The sequence below is a fragment of the Vombatus ursinus genome, unplaced genomic scaffold (assembly GCF_900497805.2).
Source record: "Vombatus ursinus unplaced genomic scaffold, bare-nosed wombat genome assembly UNPS02014811.1, whole genome shotgun sequence".
Classification (NCBI taxonomy): domain Eukaryota; kingdom Metazoa; phylum Chordata; class Mammalia; order Diprotodontia; family Vombatidae; genus Vombatus; species Vombatus ursinus.
The window spans coordinates 6,286,075-6,308,623 of record NW_020954589.1 but is presented as its reverse complement, the minus strand read 5'-3'; the positions used below and the strand labels follow the sequence as shown (position 1 = coordinate 6,308,623).

The 22,549-nt window shown below is 35.8% G+C and overlaps 1 pseudogene; it reads right to left on the bottom strand.

The window, feature by feature from the left end:
• Window positions 1–894: 894 nt before the first annotated feature.
• LOC114053560 overlaps window positions 895–22,549 on the bottom strand; it is a 35,645-nt pseudogene continuing 13,990 nt past the window's right edge.

The following is a 22,549-nucleotide window of genomic DNA, read 5'->3' as shown; positions in this document are numbered from 1 at the left end:
AGGAGGGATAGAATTTGGAACTCAAAGCTTTTTAAAAAATATTTTAAAATTGTTTTAACATGTAATTGGGGGAAAATAAAATATTATATTTAAAAAAACAGGTTTTGATCTTCATATTAGCTAGCTACTGTGATGCTGCTTTGCATCTTTGACAATAATAATAATAATTTTTATAGTACTTTAAGGTTTTCAAAGTGCTTTTCAAATATTATTTCATTTGCCTCTCACAACAACCCTGGGAGGTAGATGTTATTATTATCCTCATTTTTATAGATGAGGAAACTGAGGCAAACAGTGGTTAAGTGGCTTGCCTAGAGTTACATGTCTAGTAAATGTCTGAATCAGGATTCAAACTCAGATCGTTGTGATTCCAAGTCCAACACTCCATCACTGCACCACCTAGCTGCCTGGTGTGAATGAAATCCATGAGCACTGTCTTCTCTGAGGAGATGACTTCCTCTTTTCAAATTTCAGCTCCCCTTTTTTCTCTCTCTAGGAAATTATGGCTCTGACTTGTATTGTACTCTTAGTATCAATAGCTTGGCAGGAGTACTAGAAGAGAGTGATCAAGTGGGGAATGAACCTTTGAATGGAGTTTGTCCTACACAGACTCAATTATACCTTGAGTCACTTTGATCTTGTTTACTTCACTAAAACAGCCATTCTGGTTGTAGAAGTTCTTGTCCATAGTATCCAGTGAGCCCATTCCTTGCAATTTCTTTAGCTAGATCCTATCAGAGAAATACATGCCTGCAATGGCTGCCAACAGAGAGGCCATCATCACTGTAGAAGTCAAAAGGGTAAGGTCATTGGCAATGTGGTCCAAATTCCAGATGGCACAATCAGCAGTTATTGGGAAACTAAAGCACTGTGCGTATTCTGAGATCTAGCTTATTACTGTAACCTAGGAACACCCACATTCCTACATCCTACATAATAACTGATAGAGCCACTGCCAATGCAAACCCACAGGGCATCCATTCCAGCTCCAATTAGGTTTTTTGGTTTTTTTTGTTTTTTTGCCTGTGTAGTTGTTACCAAATTGCCACCAATAACAAGGAGATTGTGGCATTTCTCTTTGAATTACTTGATCATGTTCATTTGTAAGATGGCATTTCACTGGGATGAGTCCCCCACAATTACACTGACATCAGCCTGGTCCAACAGGTCAAGCTAATACTTGTCCTCCATGGGTGCCAGTAGCAACCCCCATGCAGAAGCTGTTTTTTGGTGTTCTTGGAAGACAATGGGTAATCCAGGTTCCTCTTCAGGTTTGTGCAGATCATGATGACCACTAGCTTATCATTCTCAACCACAATGAATGTCTTCCCTTTTTTGCCCCACCATAGGATTCCATTACCTTCCTTTAGTGTGACCCTTGCAGGAGCCACCATTAGATCCTCTCACTTTGTTATGATCTCACCCAGGAAGCAGTCATGCTCCTCTTCCTTAAAAAAAGTCCATATCTCAAGATAATGCCCACCAGGTGTCTGCTGATCTTGCCATTGTTTGTGATGGGGCGCACATAGACAGCTATGCCTTGGCATCAAACATATACCAAGACTTCAAATGCATCTTTGATTTGAACTTTGGAACTCAGGACCACAGGGTCAGTGAGAAAGCCTAGCTTATCTTTTTTTTCACTTTTTTCATTTTGTCAGCCTGAAATTCTAGGGTGCGATTGTGTTAGATAAAGCCAATATACCTCCTGTGAGTGCCCACAGCCATGGCCATTCTAGCTTCAGCAATTGTGCCCATTGAGGGTGAAACAAGTGGAATTTTCAGGATTATCATCTTGGTCAGAACTGTGGTCAGGGCTACTTGAACAACAGTCAAGTCAGTGTAGTCTGGGAGGGTGAGGAAGGCTGAGGAAGTGAGCCCCTCCCTGAAGTCAAAGAGCTGGAGCACCATGAGAATGTTACCAGTTCTGCTGCCAATCAGATGGACTAGGGAAGGAGGGAGGAAAGTGTCCTTCATGGATCTGATGCTTCTCCCACAGAAGTAGTCATCTAGACTGCACTTTCATTTTCTGCCTTCTATTTCAAACTATTGACTCATATTGAGCTTATAGCATACGAAAAACCCCAGATCTTCTTGACAAGAAACTCAGTTGACTCCATTTCCTCCATCTGGGACTTATGCAACTGGTTGTGGTTTGTTTGTTTGTTTTTTAGCCCTTGTTTTCCTTCTTTATAGCTTCCCTCCTCCTCCTCCTCCTCTTCCTCCTCCCCCTCCTCCTCCTCCTCCTTCTTCTTTTTCCATTTCATCATAGTGAATGTGACATAACTGATTCTAGGCTTGGATCATGTGGGTGCTCTTTAGAAGGAGGAACTCTAGGGCTTAATGGAAGAGAGAAGACTGATTTTTAAAATTATTTATTTATTCTTCTCCTCATTGGCTTTTTGGACCTCTTTTGCTATTTGGGGTAGGCTATTTTTTAAGGTATTATTTTCTTCAACATTTTTGGGGGTCTCCTTTAGCAAGCTGTTGACTAGTTTTTCATGATTTTCTTGCATCACTCTCATTTCTCTTCCCAGTTTTTCCTCTACTTCTCTTACTTGCTTCTCCAAATCCTTTTTGAGTTCTTCCATGACCTGGAACTGATTCATATTTTTCTTGGAGGCTTTGGATACAAGAGCTTTGACTTTATTGTCTTCTTCTGGTTGTATGTTCTGATCTTCTTTGTCACTAAAGTAAGATTCTATGGTCTGATGTTTTTTGCACTGTTTGCTCATGTTCCCAACCAATTACTTAACTTTTGAACTCTTTGTTAAGGTAAGGGTCTGCTTCCAGTGTGGAGAATATACTGTCCCAAGCTTCAGAGGTTTTGTGCAGCTGTTTTCAGAGATATTTCTAGGGGACCTGTGAATTTTCTGTTCTTCCAAGGTGGTATCATCAAGGGGAAGGTGTTTCCTCCTTTGCTGGCCTGTGCTCTGGTCTATGAGTGACCACAAGCACTCTTTTCTGCCTTGAAACTGTGAGGAGGATTCCCTCCCCACTGCCACTACAAGCTCCACCAGGCCAGTGCTCCTCTTTGCCCCAGGATCGCCATCCAGAACTGTGACCCAGATCCAAGCATGGGCAAAGCAAGAGAATCCTGTCTCAGTGCCAGCAAAGAGATCCCTGCAGTACCACTCTGATCAGCCACTTGATTCCTCCTCTGTCTGTGGGCTGAGAGCTCCGGGAACAGCCACCACCCTAGGGTTCCGTGGGACTGGGGCTGGGCTGAGCTCTTCTCTCACCATAGTCACAGACTTTTCCTACTGACCTTCTAAGTTGTCTTTGGTGTTTGTGGGTTGAGAAGTCTGGAAGCCGCCACAGCTGCCCATGATTCAATCCCCTGACTGCTCCAAGATCACTGAGGCCTGGTTTTTGCTTGCGGGGCCCACATTGAACTATGCTCCTCTCCCAGCCCAGCTCCAATCAACCATCCAGATTGTCTTGGGCCGGAAACTTGTTTCACTCTGTCTTTTTGTGGGTTCTGTTGCTCTAGAATTTGTTTAGAGCCATTTTTTACAGGTATTTAGAGGGGTTTGAGGAAGAGCTAAAGCAAGTCACTGCTTTTACTCTGCCATCTTGACTCTGCTCCAAAGAGAGAAGATTGAGAGAAGTCACTGCTGCTCCCCCACACCAGTCTTGCCACACAGAGTGATAGCAATGATAAGATCTATGCCATTCTCTAAGAGTTCTTAACATTTTTATGTGTCATGGACTCTTTTTGCAATCTAATGAAATCTATCTAGCCCTTCTCAGAATAAGTTTTTAAGTACATAAAATATACAGGATTACAAAGGAAATAAATTATATTGAAATAATGGTTAGCAAAAATACTAAAAGTTCCAAGTGACTGTTTTATATTCAGGGGATCAGTAAATGATAGCAACAGCCTGAGCTCTTAGTCCCCTGAGCCAATCAAGTCTTGAGAATGGTCTCACTACCTTTTAAGGAAAAATTAGCCTATCAAGAATAAGAGAAAGGGTTAGAATATCATTCCCACCATATCTCATATACATATGACAGTAGTGCCCACATTAAGACAGTCCAGCTAGTGGATCACCAGCAAAAACATTACATCAGGAATGTAAGCTTTTTAAGAGTAGGGACTGTTTTATTGGCAGAGCTCAGCACATAGTGATTAATGAATGCATATTTTTAAAAAATTAATTGATCATTATTTTTATAGGGAAGAATGGGATTTAGTCCAAGCCCTGATGGATAGTTTCCCAACTCTGATAACAGCTGGAGAATCACTGGGGAGCAGCCAGGAAGGCCTGATTGCAGTGGTATGCTAGTAAATGCTTAACAACTGATGTGTGTATGTGTGTGGGGGGAAATATGTTTTTGTGACACACTTTTATGTTTAATCTGTGGTATTAGCATTTTCTTTATCACTTTCTTTAGTCAAGACAAGCAACAAAACAATAAATCAAACCTCAGCTTGTAGCATTTACCAATTTCTGAGGTGCAAATACTAACACTAAAAATTTAACAATGTTCAGTGAGACTCCAATGATAGTTCCATCATCATATCTTTGCCTGGCTGAGATCAGTGTGGGGCTAGAAGGGGCCAGCAGGGCCCTTTCATACTAGAATGAAGTATGAAAGATTCCAAATATGGAGGATTTCAGGAAATGGTCAGGATGAGGAAGAGGGATTAAGGTTAGAGCCAGAAAGGGAAGAAGAAAGGGAAAGCCTGGAAAACCTAAGAGATTTTCTGGAGTACCATAGGAACTTAGTTCAAACCTGCAAGAATTCCTTGATTTCATCTGTAAGGGTATTCTCTCAAATGACACAGATTACAACCTTCTATAACTTAGTAGGTGACGTTCAAGAGTTGCTAAGCTGATAATTTCGCCACCATGCAGATTTTCCAAATTTAGCTAGCCTTGCTGCTCAGAAGTCAGGCCATCACTGGGCATCTTTTTGAAGCCCTTTGAGCCTATTAGAATATGTTGAGGCTTGGATCCATGGATATGTCATTTTTCTTTTCTTTTTTTTTTAATTTTTATTTTCAGTTCCAAATTCTATTTCTCCCCACAGCCCCTTTTCCACCCATTGAGAAGGCAAGTAATATAATACCCATTATACATATAGTCATGCAAAACATATTTCCACATTAGCCATGTTATAAAAAAAATAAAGGAGAAAAATGAAGTGGAAAAAAGATAGAGAATGTCATTCGTGAGCTTGGGAGGTAGGGTGGGATATCACCTCCATGGTATGATGAAGAACACTTCAGTGGAGGCTTTGGTATTTGCTTTTTAAAATTCATAGCGAGTGTAAAGTGTTCAAGAATAGAAACCAAATATCAGAATGCATTTTCTTTTCCAAGTGTCAAGAACAATTCACAGTTGCATAGACTTTTGAGAGCTAGAAGGGACATCAGCTTTTTTTTCTAGCTCCAACTAAGAAAAGCCATCCTTCAAATTTTTTGTGAATCTTCCTTCTCCAGGAGACCACATAGAGATGTTATCAGAAGGCAATCTTTCTGAAATTGCAAAACTCTCACCTCACCTCACAAATATGACCACTATCTCCCTGCAACTTGGGCATAATTTAACTGCCCATGATCCTGGCAGTAATAGATAGAGGGTTTGCTTGGAAGTCAGGAAAGCCTGGGCTCAAGTCTCATTTCTGACACACACCAGCTGTGAGACAACGAGGCAAGTAATTAGTAGTGCATCAGTCACCTTTTAACGTTATAGATTGTATAGCTATTGTCGATTTGTATTTGTGGAGGAAGTTTCTCTTTATCTGTCTATCTATCTATCTATCTAGTTTTTATGTTCATTTTTAGTTCCAAATTATCTCCCTCCCTTCACCCCCATTGAAAAGGCAAGGAATATAGTACTCATTATACATATGAAGTCATGCAAAACCTATTTTCACATTAGCCATGTTAAGAAAAAAACAAGCAAGAAAGATAAAATGAAAAAAAAATATGCTTCAATCTACACTCAGACTTCATCAGTTTTTTCTCTGGAGGTGGACAGCATTTTTCAGCACATGTCTTTGGAATTGTTATGGATCATTGTATCTATCAGAGTAACTAAGTCTTTCACAGTTGAATACTGTTATATTTCTGTTACTGTGTACATTGTTCTCCAACTTCTACTCACTTTACTTTGCATCAGCTCATGTAAATGTGTTGAAGTTTCTTCATCAGATTCTTCATCTTCATCAATTCCCAAGGCCACTGTGGCTGTAGGCAAGCTACTTAACCTGTACAAACCTCAGCTTACTCATCTGTAAAATGAAGGTAACAGTTGTGTTTGCTTTACCTGCTTCCCAAGGAATGTGTGAATTCAGCCATTGAATAGGAAGTCCTTGCTAGGTATGCATGTGTCCAGTGCTTTTACTTAAGTAATGAGCAGCTGCTTCAGGGAGTCTTAAGACTGTTTCTTTTTATTGCTTACCATGAATACTCCTGAATTTGATAGGCTATGGCTAGGCCAATACATATTACAACAGGGAGTCCCTGGGGAGCAGATAGAATTTCAAGAGGGTAGTCCCTAGGCGCTGTGCAGGTAATATTTCAAGGAGCAATTCTCTACACTGTGGCTGTAGCTAGGATTTCAAGCCTGTGGGAAATATTACATAAGAAAGCATTTGTTTGTTTTAAGTATAAATGAAGGCTTTCTAGCAGGTGATATGTGTTTGATTGATTCAGTCATGTCCAACTTATCATGACCCCATTTGGGGTTTTCTTGGCAAAGATACTAGAGTGATTTGCCATTTCCTCCTCCAGCTCATTTTATAGATGAGGAAACTGAAGCAGAGTTAAGTGATTTGCCCAGGGTCACATAGCTAGTAGGTGCCCGAGGCCAAATTTGAACTCAGGAAGATGAATCTTCCTGATTCTAAGCTCAGTGCTCTATCCACTGTGCTACCTAGATGCCTTGGGTGAGTGATATGGTACCTGCTGGCAATTCCACAAGCATATAAAAGCTCCCACTGTGTATGTATGGGGTGAAGGATGGGTGTTGATGATCATTTACCCTCTTCAAGTGGATTGGGTCTTCCAATGCTGGTCAGTTTGCACCATCCAACATTTTCTCTGGAGAAAAGGGAATCAAGGGGAAGTCAGCACTAACTAGAACCAAATAAATGTATCTTTTTTTTTATATACAAAAATAACTTGTAACCTTCATTTTTATAATTTTGAGTTACAAATTCTCTCTCACCATCCCCCCCATTGAGAAGGTAGGCAATTTGATAAAGGTTCTACGTATACAGTCATGCAAAACACATTTCCATATTAGTCATGTTGTGAAAGAAAACAGACCAAAAAAAAGAAAAAGAAAGTAAAAAAAAAAACAGTGTGCTTTGATTTGCATCCATATTCCATCAGTTCTTTTTTCTGAAGATGGATAGCATTTTTCATTAGAGGTTCTTCAGAACTGTCTGACTTTTTATATTGCTGAGAATAGTTAAGTCATTCATGGTTGATCATTATACACTATTGCTGTTAAATGTATACAATGTTCTCCTGGTTCTATTCTGTTCACTTCACTATCTATCAATTCACATAAGTCTTTCCAGGTTTTTCTGAAAGCATCTTGCTCATCATTTCTTATAGTACATTAGTATTCCATCACAATTAAATACCACAATTTGTTCAGCCCAATTGATGGACATTTCCTCAATTTCCATTCTTTGCCACCACAGAAAGAGCTACTATAAATGTTTTTTATGCATATAAGCCCTTTTCCTTGTTTTTTTTTTTTAATCTCTTTGGGATACAGACCTAGTAGTGGTATTGCTGGGTCAAAAGGCATGCATTTTATATCTCTTTGTGCTAGTTCCAAATTGTTCTTCAGAATAGTTGGACTAATTCACAACTCCATTAACAAAGCATTAGTATCTCATTTTTTCCCATATCCTCTCCAGCATTTGTCACTTTCCTTTTCTGTCATGTTAACCAGTCTGATAGGTGTGAAGTAGTATATCAGAGTTGTTTTATACTCTAATCAATAGTTATTTAGAGTGTTTTTCATGTGTATATTGATAGCTTTGATTTTTTTTTTTTCTTCTGAAAATTTCCTGTTCATATCCTTTGGCCATTTATCAGCTGGAATGGATCTTATTTTTATGAATTTGGTTCAGTTACCTAACCATTTGAGAAATGAGGCCTTTATAAGAGAAATTTATGGTAAAATCCTCCCTGCCAGTTTTATGATCTTTTCTATCTCTTTTTTGATCCATATCCATAGATCTGATAGGTACATTTTCCTACACTTCTCTGATTTACTTATAATATCATCCTTTATGTTTAAATCATTTATCTATTATGATCTTATCTTGGTACACTATGTGAGATGTTGGTCTATGCCTAATTTCTACTAAACTGCTTTCCAGTTTTCCTAGCAATTTTTGTTAAACAGTAAATTCTTACTCCCAAAATGTGTATCTTTGGGTTTATCAAACACTAGATTACTTTAAATAATTTACCACTGTGTATTGTGTACCTAATCTATTCCACTTTTCCATCACCCAGTTTCTTAGCCAGTACCAGATTGTATTTGATGTAATAAGTAATATAACATGTAACAATATATAATAATTACATATTATATTAATATAACTAGTATAATATTTATAATAACACAATATTATTTATAATATAATTATATCATATAATATAATTGTATTATAATATATTAATATTATATAATAATATAATATAACATAATATAATGTACTTGTAATATAGTTTAAAATCTGGAACTGCTAAGCCACCTTCCTTCACTTTTTTTTCATTTATTTTTTCTGTATTTTTGACCTTTTGGTCTTCCAGATGAATTATGCAACTTTGTTTTCTAGTGCTATAAAATATTTTTTTTGTAATATGGTATAACTGAAAAAGTAAATTTACTTAGATAGAATTGTCATTGTATATTGGATATATTGGCTCAGCCTACCCACAAGCAATTAATATTTCTCCAGTTGTTTAAATCTGTCTTTATTTGTGTGAAAAGTGCTTTTTAAATGTTTACATATAATCCCTGAGTTTGTCTTAGCAGGTAGACTCCCAAGTATTTTATATTGTCTACAGTTATTTTAAATGGAATTTCTGTCTCTTGCTGCTGGGTTTTGTTGGTAGTATATAGAGATGCTGATGCTATATGTGAGTTTATTTTATATCCTGCAACTTTGCTGGTTGTTAATTGTTTCCATTAGTTTTTTGTTTGATTCTCAGGGTTCTCATTATGCCACTATATCTGTAAAGAGTGATAATTTTTTTCCCCGATTCTTTCAATTTCTTTTTCTTGTCTTATTGCTATGGCTAGAATAGATAATATTGAATAAAAGTGGTGATAATGAACATCTTTGCGTCACTCCTTATGTTATTGAGAAGGCTTCGAGTTTATCTCCATTACAAATAATGCTTGCTCTTGGTTTTAGATAGATACAATTTATCCTTTTAAGAAAAGTTCCATTTATTCCTATGCTTTCTATTTTTTTTTACACTAGGAATGAGTGTTGTATTTTGTCAAAGGTCTTTTCTGCATCTATTGATGTAATTATGTGACTTTTGCTGTTTTTGTTATTGATATGGCCAATTATGCCATTAGTTTTCCTAATATTGAACTTGCCCTGCATTCCTAGTATAAATCACATCTGGTCATATCACATGATCTTTGTGATATATTGGTGTAATCTCCTTGTTAGTATTTTATTTAAAAATTTTGCATCAATATTTCTTAAGGAAATTGGTCTATAGTTTTCTTTCTCTGTTTTTGTTCTCCCTGGCTTAGGTATCAAAAACATATTTGAGTCATAAAAGGAGTTGGCTAAGACTCCTTCTTTACTTGTTTTTTCAAATAGTTCATATAGTATTGGGATTAATTGTTCCTTAAATGTTCGGTAGAATTCACTTGTAAATCCTTCTGGTCCTGGGGATTTTTTCTTAGGGAGCTCATTGATGGCTTATTCACTTCCTTTTTCTAAGATAGGGTTATTTAAATATTCTGTTTCCTCTTCTGTTAATCTCAGCAGTTTACATTTTTATAAATATTCATCCACTTCATTTAGATTGTCAATTTTACTGGTATATATTTGGGCAAAATTACTCTTAATACTTGCTTTAATTTCATCTTCATTAGTGGTACATTCACCTCTTCCATTTTTTATATTAATAATTTGGTTTTCTTCTTTCTTTTTTAAAATCAAATTAACTAATAGTTTGTCTATTTTATTGTTTTCCCCCCATAAAACCAGCTAGTTTTATTATTAGGTCAAAGTTTTTTTTATTCCAATTTTATTAATCTCTCCATTGATTTTAGAATTTCCATTTTGGTATTTAACTGGGGATTTTTAATTGGTTCTTTTTCTAGCTTTTTAAAAAAAAACTGTATGCCCAATTCATTGATTTGCTCTTTCTCTCTTTTATTGACATATGCATTTAGAGACATGAATTTTCTCCTAACTATTGCTTTGACCACACCCCACAAATTTTGGAATGTTTTCTCATTGTTATAATTGTCTTTTATGAAATTATTAAGTGTTTTTATGATTTGTTTTATTGCCCACTAATCTTTAGGATTAGATTATTTAGTTTCCAATTAATTTTTAATCTAATTTACCAAGAGAAGATCAAAATGGATACATGACCTAGATATAAAGATATTACAAGAAAATTTGAAGACATAGAATATATTACCTATCAGACTTATGGATAGGTGAACAATTTATGAATAAACAAGAAAGAGAGAGAGAGAGAACAGTGTGAGGTATAAATCGATAATTTGGATTACATTAAATTAAAAACATTTTGTACAAATAAAACACATGTAGGTAAGATCAGAAGAAATACAGAAAATTGGGGGGAAATTTTATAGACAGATTCTCAGATAAAAGTCTCCTATCTCAAATATATAAAGAACTTTGTTGAATCTACAAGAATATGAGTTATTCCCCAATTGATAAATGGTCAAAAGATTTAAATAGGCAGTGGTCCAATGAAGAAATTAAACCAATTTATAGTCATATAAAAATGCTCTAACTCATTATCGATGAGAGAAATGCAAATTAAAACAACCTTAAGATTTCATTTTATACCTATCAGATTGGCTAAAATGATTGAAGAAGAAAGTGACAAATGTTAAATGTGGAAAAATTGGGAAACTAATTCACTGTTGGTGGAACTGTGAACTAATCCAACCATTTTCAGGAGCAATCTGGAATCATGCCCAAAGAGTTATTAAACTGCCTATACCCTTTCACCCAGCAATACCACTACTAGGTCTGTTTCCAGAGATAATTAGGGAAAAAGGAAAAGAATCTATATATTCTAAAATATTGATAGTAGCTCTCTTTGTGGTAGCAAAAAACTGGAAATGTCAGGGATGCCCATCAGTTGGGGAATGGTTGAACAAGTTGTGGTATATGATTGTGATGGAATACAATTGTGTTATAAGAAATGATAAGTTTGATGATCTTAGAAAAACATGGGTAGACTTGCATGAAATAATGAAGAGTGAAGTGAGCAGAACCAAGAGAACATTATATACAGTAACAGCAATGTTGTTTTATGAACAACTTTGAGTGACTAAGTCATTTTGACTATTATAAATACTCAAATTAACTACAATGGACATGTGAAGGAAGATACTTTCTGCATGCAGAGAAAGAACTGATAAATAGAAATATATATATAGTTATTTTTAGGTGGGAGTGGGGGAAGAGAAGAAAAAAAGGGAAAAAAAGAAAGTTACATGATAACTTTATTACATATGTAAAAGGAATAGCAAGTTGTACACATTAGATTTGCTGTTTCATGTACAATCATCCCTTTTTTCTATTCTACTATATCATAACATGCTTGTTTTATTTCTTAAGTTCAGAATAAAATAAATAAAACTTGAAAAATGAAGAAAGAGATATTTAAAAAGTTTTAAATCTATGCTTCTGTGGTCCTTTATTAAATGTAATTTTTATTGCATTATCATCTGGAAAGGGTATATTTAATATTTTTGCTTTTCTGACTTTGGTTGTGAGGTTTTACACCCTAATACAGTCATCCTTTTGTGAAAATGACATGTATGGCTGAGAGAAAGGTATCCTTCTTTCTATTCCCATTCAGTTCTCTCTAGAGTTCTATCAAATCTAACTTTTCTAAGATTCTACTCATCTCCTTGACTTCTTTTTTCTTTATTTTACGGTTAGATTTATCCATCTCTGAAAGGGAAAAGTAGAGGTCCCTCACTAATATAGTTTTCTTCCTATAATTCAGTTAGTTTTTTCTTTAAGAATTTGGATTCTATGCCATTTGATGCATCCATGTTTAGTATTGATACTACTTCACTATCTATGGTTCTTTTTAGCAAGATGAAGTTCCCCTGTTTATTCCTTTTAATTCAGTCTTTTTTTTTTTTGCTTTTGCTTTGTCTGAGATCATGATTGCTATCCCTGCCTTTTTCATGTCAGCTGAAGCATAAGATATTCTACTCCAGCTCTTTATTTTAACTCTGTGCATGCCTCTCTGTTTCAATGTGTTTCTCAGAAACAATATATTGTTGCATTCTGGTTTATAATCCATTCTGCTGTCTGCTTCCATTTTATGAGTGAGTTTGTCCCATTTACATTCACAGTTATGATTACTAACTGTGCATTTCCCTCCATCCTATTTTCTTCTTTCTATTCTTCTCTTTCTCTTTTTATCCTGTCCCTCCTCTAAAGTCTATTTTGCTTCTGACCACTGCCTTTTTTTATTTGCCCTCCCTTTTGTCACTCCCATCTTTCCTTTATCCTTTTCCTCTCCTTCTTCCCTGTTGGGTAAGACATATTTCTATCACCAATTGAGTGTGTGCATGTGTGTATGTGCATATATGTATGTTTGTCTATCTATCTATCTATCTATCTATCTATCTATCTATTTATCTATCTATATTCTGTCTTTGAACCCAATTTAGGTGTGAATGAGGTTCAAGTCTTGACACCACCTCACTCCCACTTTAAAAACTCTTCCTTTCATGCCTCTTTAATGTGAGATAATTTCTCCCATTCTTGCTCTTCCTTCCCCCTTCTCTCAGGGCATCCCTCTTATCCATCTATTCATTTTTTTATATCATCTCAACATAATCAACTCATTCCCACACCCTCTTTCTGTGTAGAATCTTTCTAACTGCCCTAATAATGATAAAATTCTTAGAAGTTAAGTGTATCATTTTACCATATAGAAAGTTAAACAGTTTAAGTTTTTTGAGTCTCTTATGATTTCTCTTTTATGTTTACCTTTTCATGTTTCTCTTGAGTCTTGTATTTGAAAGTCATATTTTCTATTAAGCTTTGGTCTTTTCATCAGGAATGCTTAAAATGTTCATTTTTTCCCCCTTGAAGGATTATACTCAGTTTTTCTGGATAGGTTATTATTGGTTGCAATCTCAGCTCTTTTGCCTTCCTGAATATCATATTCCAAGCCCTCTGCTCCTTTAAAGTGGTAGCTGCTATGTCTAGTGTGATTCTGACTATGGCTCCATGGTATTTGAATGGTTACTTTCTGGCTGTTTAAAGTATTTTCCCTTGGGCCAGGGAGCTCTGGAATTTGGCTATACTATTCCTTTGAGTTTTCATTGTGGGATCTCTTTCAGGTGGTGATCAGTGGATTCTTTCAATTTCTATTTTATCCTCTAGCTCTAGAATATTGGGGCAGTTTTCCTTGATCATTTCTTGAAATATGATGTCTAGGCTCTTTCCTTGGTCGTAGCTTTCAGTTAGTCCAACAATTCTTAAATTATCTCTCAGTGATCTATTTTCCAGGTCAGTTGTTTTCTAATGAGATATTTCACATTTTCTTCAATTTTTTTTTTCATTCTTTTTAACTGTTTTTTATTGTTTCTTGTTTTTGTTTTTTGGCTAGGCAATGGGGTTAAATGACTTACCCAGGGTTACACAGCTAGTGAGTGTCAAGTGTCTGAGACTGGATTTAAAATCAGTTCTTCCGGACTCCAGGGCCAATGCTCTATCCACTGTGCCACCTAGCTGTCCCTGTTTTATTATTTCTTAATGTCTCATGGAGTCATTAGCTTCCATTTGCTTAATTCTAATAATTAAGGAATTATTTTCTTTAGTGATCTTTTGTTCCTCTTCTTCCATTTGGCTAGTTCTGCTTTTTAAGAAATTATTTTTAGTAAGGTTTTGTACTTCTTTATCAATTTGACCAATTCTGTTTCTTAAGGTATTATTTTCTTCAACATTTTTTTGTGCCTCTTTTACCAAATTGTTAATCGTATTTTTGATTTTTCTCTTTGCTTCCATTTCTTTACCTAATTTTCTCTCTACCACTTTTTTTTGATTTTGAAAATAAAATTTTAATTCTTCCCAGAATTCTTGTTGGATTTGTATACAATTCACATTTTTTCTTCTTTGAGGCTTTGCTTATTGCTGTTTTGACTTCATTGTCTTCTTTTGAGTTTGTGTCTTGATCTTCCCTGTCGTCATAGCAGCTTTTTATTATCAAGTTCTCTTTTTTTGGTTGTTTGCTCATTTTTCCACTCTATTTCTTAATTTTGAACTTTATGTTAAAGTTGGGCTCCATTTCTGGCATTGGACCCTGTCTCAAGCTTCAGACTTTTTCTCACTGCTATTTTCAGAGCTAGTTTTGTGGGTTTGGAAGTTTTCAGTGCTTCAAAGGTGATGTGGTCTGGGAAGAGGTATAGTCACTGCTCTCCTGATCTGCATTCTGGTCCTTACCTAGGAAGGATTCCCTTTTGACCTTGAACTTTGACCCAGAAGTGGGTATAGGTAACAGCATCTGGCTTTGCATCCAGTGCTAGTACAGGGGTCCCCTGAAATCTCTTTCTGATCAGTTGCCAGGTCTTGTTACCATCTCTGGCTTGAGAGCACCTGAAACTGTTGCTGCTGCTGCTGCTGCTGCTTCTGTTACCACCACCTGGTCCCACCATTAGTATTTCATCCACGGACTTTGAGCCAAACCTCACTCTGTGGCACAGATCTCTCTTTCTGACCTTTTAAGTTGTCTTGGGCTAGAAGAATGTTTCACTCTGACCTTTTGTTGGATTTGTCACACCAGAATTTGATTTAAAGTATTATTTTAAAGTTGTTTGAAGAGAAATTTAAGAAAGCTCAGCTGAGTGCTTTCTCTGAATGCTTTCTCTTTTCTTAAAAATAAATGAGTATTATTATAATGTCTTGGTTTATTGAAGGATACATCAACTATATGTATTCCAGATTTATTTGGAAATGGAAAATTCTTAGTCTATTTAAAAAATTTTTTTTTTCAAAATGAGAGGGAAGAAGAAGAGAAGCAAGTTGACATTTTAAGTCCTGCAAATGTAATAATAGTTATTTGTTAATATGATCAATAATAGCTTTAAAATCTTGGGACACAAGTCTTCATTTACATACATATACACAACACCCACCAGCTACTACTGTCCCTCTTAATAGGAAAACTCAAATTAAATTTTGTCATGTTATAATTTAGGAAGTTGGTCATAAATTTGCTCTATGTCTCTTAAGGAGTCATAATTAAATTTTAGGCAAATATCATCTTTGGCAATGCCCTCATCTAGACTAGTATAGATTAGTCTAGTTGACTGAAAAAAAGAAAAGATATAATGTGAAACAATGGAAAGATGATTGGATTTAGAATCAGAGAACCAGGGTTCATATCATAGTTTTGAAACTAGAGATTGCAAGGTATCATAGTGGAAAGAGTGCTGGGTCTGCACTTAGGAAGACCTGAGTTCAAATCTAACTTTAGACACTTACTAGCTATGTGACCCTGAGCAAGTCACTTTATCTCTATCTGTTTCAGTTTCCTCAACTGTAAATGGAGATAATAATAGTGCCTACCTCAAGTGTTATTATGAGGATCAAATGAGGTAATATTTGTAAAGTGCTTAGCACATACTAGGTGCTTAATAAATACTTATTTCTTTCCTCCTTCCTTCCTTGGACAAGTCACTAAACCTATAATCTTACTACCTATGAACTCAGTTGCCTTATGTTACGTTCCCTTTAAGCTTTAAATCTATGATCCTATGACCTAAGCTATATTTGTAGATTTTCCCAGAATAAAATAAAATCTGGAAATATGAGCTAAAGTTGTGAATGATTTATGAAATATCACATGCAAATTATCATTTTGCATTAAAAAAACCCAAGAAAGTCACATAATCCTGTTTGCCTCAGTTTTCTCACCTGTAAAATGAGCTGGAGAAGGAAATGGTAAACCACTCCAGTATCTTTGCCAAGGAAACCCCAAATGGAGTCACGAAGAGTTGGGCATGAACAATTGAAACAATTGAATGATAATACCAAGTCAGAAATGAAAATAAGGGAGGAGGAAGGAATTTTCTATAATCAATCAACAAGCATTTATTTGGCACCTACTATGTGCCAGGCACTGTGTTAAGCACAGGGATACAAAGGAAAACAAAAGACAGTCCCTGCTCTCAGAGAGTTCAAAGTCTAATAGGAGGGGTGGCTAGGTGGTGCAGTGGATAGAGCACTGGCCCTGGATTCAGGAGGACCTGAGATCAAATCTGGCCTCAGACACTTGACACTTATTAGCTGTGTGACCCTAGGCAAGTCACTTAACTCCATTGCCTAGCCCCCCCCCCCAAAATAAGTCTAATGGGAGAGACAACATGCAAATAACTATGAACAAACTATATATACATACATAGGTAAATTATATACATATATGTATATGCATATGATGAATTGGGTATAATCAACTGAGGGAATGGCACCAAGCTTAAGTGGGACTAGGAAAGGAAAGAAGGTAAGGTTTTTGCTGAGACTTGAAGGAAGCCAGAGAAGCTAATTGGGTGGAGATGAGGAGGGTGAACATTACAGGAATGGGAGATAGTCATCTGAAGGACAACTTTCTAACCATCCTAATAGAAAGATGAGGCAAACTTTCTACTTCCTCTGCCTGTTTTTACATGAGGTAGGGATTAACCCTCATCATCATATGAATGTTCTTTATCCTTGTAATTACATGTATGGTGTCTACCATTGTTGTATGAATCAATTAACAAGTATTTATTAAATATCTTCTATGTTTCAAAGTAGTTATATTCCTAGTACTTAGGGTGGTGCCTGGCACACAAAGTATGAAGGATGATAATAACAATAATAATAAGGTTAGAATTTATATAATACCTATGATATACCAGGCATTATGCTAAGCTATTCACAAATATGTCATTTGATCCTAATACCAACCCTGGTAGGTAGGTGCTGTTATCCTTATTTTATAGTTGAGGAAACTGAGGCAAACAGAGTTCAAGTGACTTGCCTGAAATTACACAGCTTTCTAGCTGTGTAACTCTAGAGTCTGAGGCTGGATTTGAACTCAGGTTTTCCTGATTCCAGGCCTAGCACTCTATCTACTATACCACCAAGCTGCTTAATCCCTACTTCCAAGGGGCTTACCCTTTTAGGGGAGGAAACAAGTACATATAAAAATATATGCAGCATAAATATAAAATGAGTAAGTACAAATATATTCAAAGTAGTTAATGCAAGGTAGTTTTGGAGGCACTAGCAGATGAGGATGGGATCATGAAGAAGATGATACGTGAGCTGCAACTTAAAGAAAGAGAAGGATGGTATGAGGCCAAGGTAAGGTCCAAGAGGCACAAGGAGATTGGGGACTGAGTGCTCTGTGTGAGGAACAGAGAAAAGACCAGATGGAAATGTGTGGGACAAGCAGTAATGTCTTTCCTCCTGGGGCATTTCTGGAAAGACAAGTTGGGGCCAGGGCTTTAAAAACTAAATAGAGAAGTTCATATTTTATGCTGGAGCCAATAGGGAGTCGCTCGTTTATTGAGGAAAGGAGTCACATGGTCAGATCTGTATTTAAGGAAAATTACTTTGGCAGTAGTATGTCGGATGGGCTAAAGTAGGGGGAGACTGATTAGGAAATTATTGCAGTAATCTAGGTGAGAGGTAGAGAGAGTGAACTAAGCTCTGTGAGTAGAGACAAGGGATCAAATGGGAGAGATGTTGTGAAAGTTGAAAGAGCAAGGTTTAGCAACTAATTAGATATGTGGGATGAGGGAGAGTGAAGGAATTGAAGATAATGCCAAACTTATGAACCTGGGAGCCTAGAAGGATGTTGGTACCTCTAATAGACATAAGGAAGCTTGGAAGAGGGAAGGGTTTAGGGGAAAAGCTAATGAGTCTAGTTTTAGACATGGTAAGTTTAAGCTACCTTTGGGACATCTATTTTGAAATGTCCAAGAGGCAGTGGTGATTCAGGACTGAAATTCAGGCGAGACTGGAGCTGGATAGAGATATCTGGGAGCAATTTCCATAGAAAAGATAATTAACTGTATAGTTGCTGCTGAGTTTGCCAAGAGAAAGGAGAGAGTGAAAAAGAAAGAGAGAGAGAAAGAGAGAGACACTAGGACAGAGCTTTGGGGAACACTCACAGTTAGGGGATGTGATATGGATGATGAGCCTGTAAGGACACTGAGAAAGGGTGGTCAGACAGGTAGAAGGTGAAGCAGGAGAGAGTAGAGTCACAAAAACTCAGAGAGGAAAAAAATATCAGGAAGGAGAGGGCAAAAAAAAAGCATTAAATTGTGTAGATAGGGGGTTCGGATTAGAACCAAGAAAAGACCATCCTATTTAGCCTTTAAGAGATCATTGGTAACTTTAAAGATAGCAGTTTCTGTTGAGTGATGAGATCACAAGCCTGATTATAAAGGGTTAAGCAATGAGAAGAGAGGAGATGGCAGCAGTGAACACAGACAGCTTTCTTAAGGAGTTAGGAGGAGAGATATCAGATGATAGATTGTGGGAATGGTAGGGTCTCAGTGAAGGATTTATCTCACTGCTTGGTGAGAATGAAATCAGAGTTGAATGTGAAACACTATCATTACACATCTCTATTTTCCTTAGGCTACCCTGGAAACTGAGACCTAGACTCTCAACAATCCAAATAAATACCACCAGGACAGTCACTCGTCACTTTAGCCCTCCTTGTATTTGTACCTCTGGGAAAGAAGTTGGGAGGTTGTTTTTGTTTTGTTTTGTTTTGTTTTTTAATTAAGAGCTATGGTAGGTAGAGATTATAAAATTACCAATCAGATGCTCTGGGAGGGTTGGAGTCCTAGAAACTTTGGGTAGTAGTTCCAACTAACAATCAAGAAACAAAGATGTAACTCAGCTTTCTGGTATGGGGTGTGGCAAGCAGTATGGAAAAAATTAGGTTTAGGCTACACCTCATACCTTATACCAAGATAAGCTCTAAATGGATTAGTGATCCTAGAAATAAAAGGTCATATCATACACACATTAGAAAAAACATGGAAAAATTACCTATCAGATCTATGGATAGAAGAAAAAGTTCATGACCCAACAAGGGATAGAGAGGATTACAGAAGATAAAATAGATAATTTTGATTAGATAAAATTTTAAAGCTTTTGCACAAATAAATCCCATAAAGTTAAGATTAAATGGGAAACAATAGGGGAAAATCTTTACAGCAAGTTTCTCTGATAAAGGTATCATTTCCAAGATATATAAGGAACTTACTCAAATTTAGAAGAAAAATAACCATTCTCCAATTGATAAGTGACCTAAGGATATGAATAGGCAATTGTTAAGGAAACAGGATATTTATAGCTGTTTGAAAAAATGCTCCAACTCACTACTAATTAGAAATGTAAATTAGAGCAATTCTGAAATTCCACCTTACAACCACCAAATTGGCAAAGATGGCAAAAAAGGAAAATGATAAATATTGGAGGAGTTGTAAGAAAACAGTCACAACGATGACTGTAAATGAGTATAACCGTTGGAAAACACTTTGGAATTATGCCCCCAAAAGTAATTTAACAGTACATGCCCTTTGACTCACTATTGCTAGGCCTACATCCAAAAAAACCAAAGAAATAGAAAAAACTCCTATATGTACAAAAATATTTCTGGAAGTCCTTTGTGTGGTGGCAAAAAACAGAATACTAAGAGGATATCCATTAACTGAGGAATAGCTGAATAAGTTACGGTAAATGAATGTGATGAAATATTGTTGTGCTTTAAGAAATGAGGAAATAGACATTTTATTTATTTATCTTAATTAATTAATTAATTTTTAGTTTTCACTATTCACTTTCATAAGATTTTGAGTTCTAAATTTTCTTCCCCTTTCCAAGATGGCATGCAAGATGATACAGGTTCTACATATACATTCATATTAAACATATTTTCACATTAGTCATGTTGTAAGGAAGAATTAGAACCAATAGAAGGAACCACAAGAAAAAAAAAAGAGAACAAATAGTATGCTTCGATCTGCATCCAAAATCCATAGTTCTTTTTCTGGATGTGAATAGCATTTTCCATCATGAGTCTTTTGGAGTTTTCTTTGATCCTTGCATTGCTGAGAAGAGCCAAGTTTATCAAAGTTAGTCATCACACAATGTTGCTATTATTATGTACAATGTTTTCCTTTTTATGTTTGCTTCCCTCAGCAACAGTTCACGTAAGCCTTTCTAGGTTTTTCTGAAGTCTGACTACTCATCATTTCTTATGGAACAATAATATTCCATTACATTCGTCTATCACAACCTGTTCAGCCATTCCCCAATTGACAGGCATCCCCTCAATTTCCAATTTTTGGCCACCATAGAAAGAGCTGCTATAAATATTTTTGTACGTGTAGGTCCTTTCCCCATTTCTCGTGATCACTTTGGGATACAGACCTAGAAGTGGTATTGCTGGGTCAAAGGGTATGCAGTTTTATAGCCCTTTGGGCATAGTTCCAAATTGCTCTCCAGGATGGTTGGATTAATTCACAACTCCACTAACAGTGCATTAGTGTTCCAATTTTCCCACATCTTCTCCAACATTTATCATTTTCCTGTTTTGTCATGTTAACCAATCTGATAAGTGTGATGTGGTACCTCAGAGTTGTTTTAATTTGTATTTCTCTAATCAACAGTGATTTAGAGCATTTTTCATATGCTCTATTTTTCATATGACTATAGATAGCTTCAATTTCTTCATCTGAAAACTGCCTTTTCATATCATTTGACCATTTATCAATTGGGGAATGACTTGTATTCTTATAAATTTGACTTAGTTCTCTATATATTTTAGAAATGAGTCCCTTATCAGAGACACTGGCTATAAAAATTCTTTCCCAGTTTTCTGCTTCCCTTCTAATCTTGGTTGCATTGGCTTTATTTGTGCAAAAGCTTTTCAATTTAATGTAATCAAAATTATCCATTTTGCAGGAAGTAGAAAAGACACATGGAATGATTCATATGAACTGAATAAGAGTGAAATGAGCATAAGTAGAATAATAAATTTTACTATAATATCAGTGTTATAAAAATGAACAATTTTGAAGGCTTTTATAAACTGATGAAGGACAAAATAAACAGAACTAGGACAACAATTCATATAATAACAACAGCACTATTGGAACAAAATAATCTTTGAAAGCTATTAGAACTATGACCATTGTGTTTCCAGAAGACCAATTATGGTTCATGATAGCTGCTTCCTGACAGAGAGGTTATAGGATGAAGAATTTTGTGTGTGTGTGTGTGTGTGTGTGTGTGTGTGTTCGCATATAGATAGGTAGATAGATACATAGATAGATAGATAGATAGCTAATGCAGGAATTTGTTTTGCTTGACTAGGCATGTTTTTTTAACAAGGAATTTTTTTTCTTTTCTCTTTTATTCCCCCCTAGTAGGGTGGAGAATGGAGAAAAATAGATTTCTGTTAACTTAAAAGTTTTTTCAAATAGAAAGATTTCAGGTTATGGAATATTGCATAAACTTTAAGATAAAGGTCATTGTTTATTACGAAAATATGTTTTGCATGAGTACACATGTATAATCTATATCAAATTGCTTGCCTTCTGAAGTGGGGAGGGGAAGGAGGGAGAGAATTTGAAACTCAAAATTTTAAAAAATGAATGTTAAAAATTGTTAATACATGTAATTGGGGGAAAATAAAATATTAAATTAAAAAAAGAAAAGATGAGGTTATTATATTGCTAGTTTTGCTTAATTGTTTTACTTTGTTGTAAGAGAGGTAATCTGGAAATGTTTGTAATGTAAAACCAAAACACATCAATAAAACTTAAAAAAAAAACAAATAGGGTTATATACTATACTGTCTGTTCCTAGACTTGTATGGTGGCTTAAAATTAGCTCACTGTGTGTCTATTCTGTGTCTATTTGTCTATTTGTTGACTCTACTTCAGGATGGAAGCTCCCCAGCAATTGGGCCTATATTGTGTCTCTTTTACTTTCTCTGTTCCCAACACAGAACAGGGCTGGTGAATGATGATAACATTGACAATGAATTAGTAACAATAATAATTAAATAATAATAAGTAGCAATATTTGTAAAATATTTTTATTTTATAAATTTATAAAAAATAAAATGATAAAATAAAAATTAATAATAAATAAAAGGTATAATACACACATATGTGTATGTGTGTCCATGCTGTGAAGTGATTATCCCACTTGCAATAATCAGTCCCTAGAGCTGGTTGACCCTGAGGTGCTAGAGGATTATTTGTCTAATGCCATAGTTTCATAT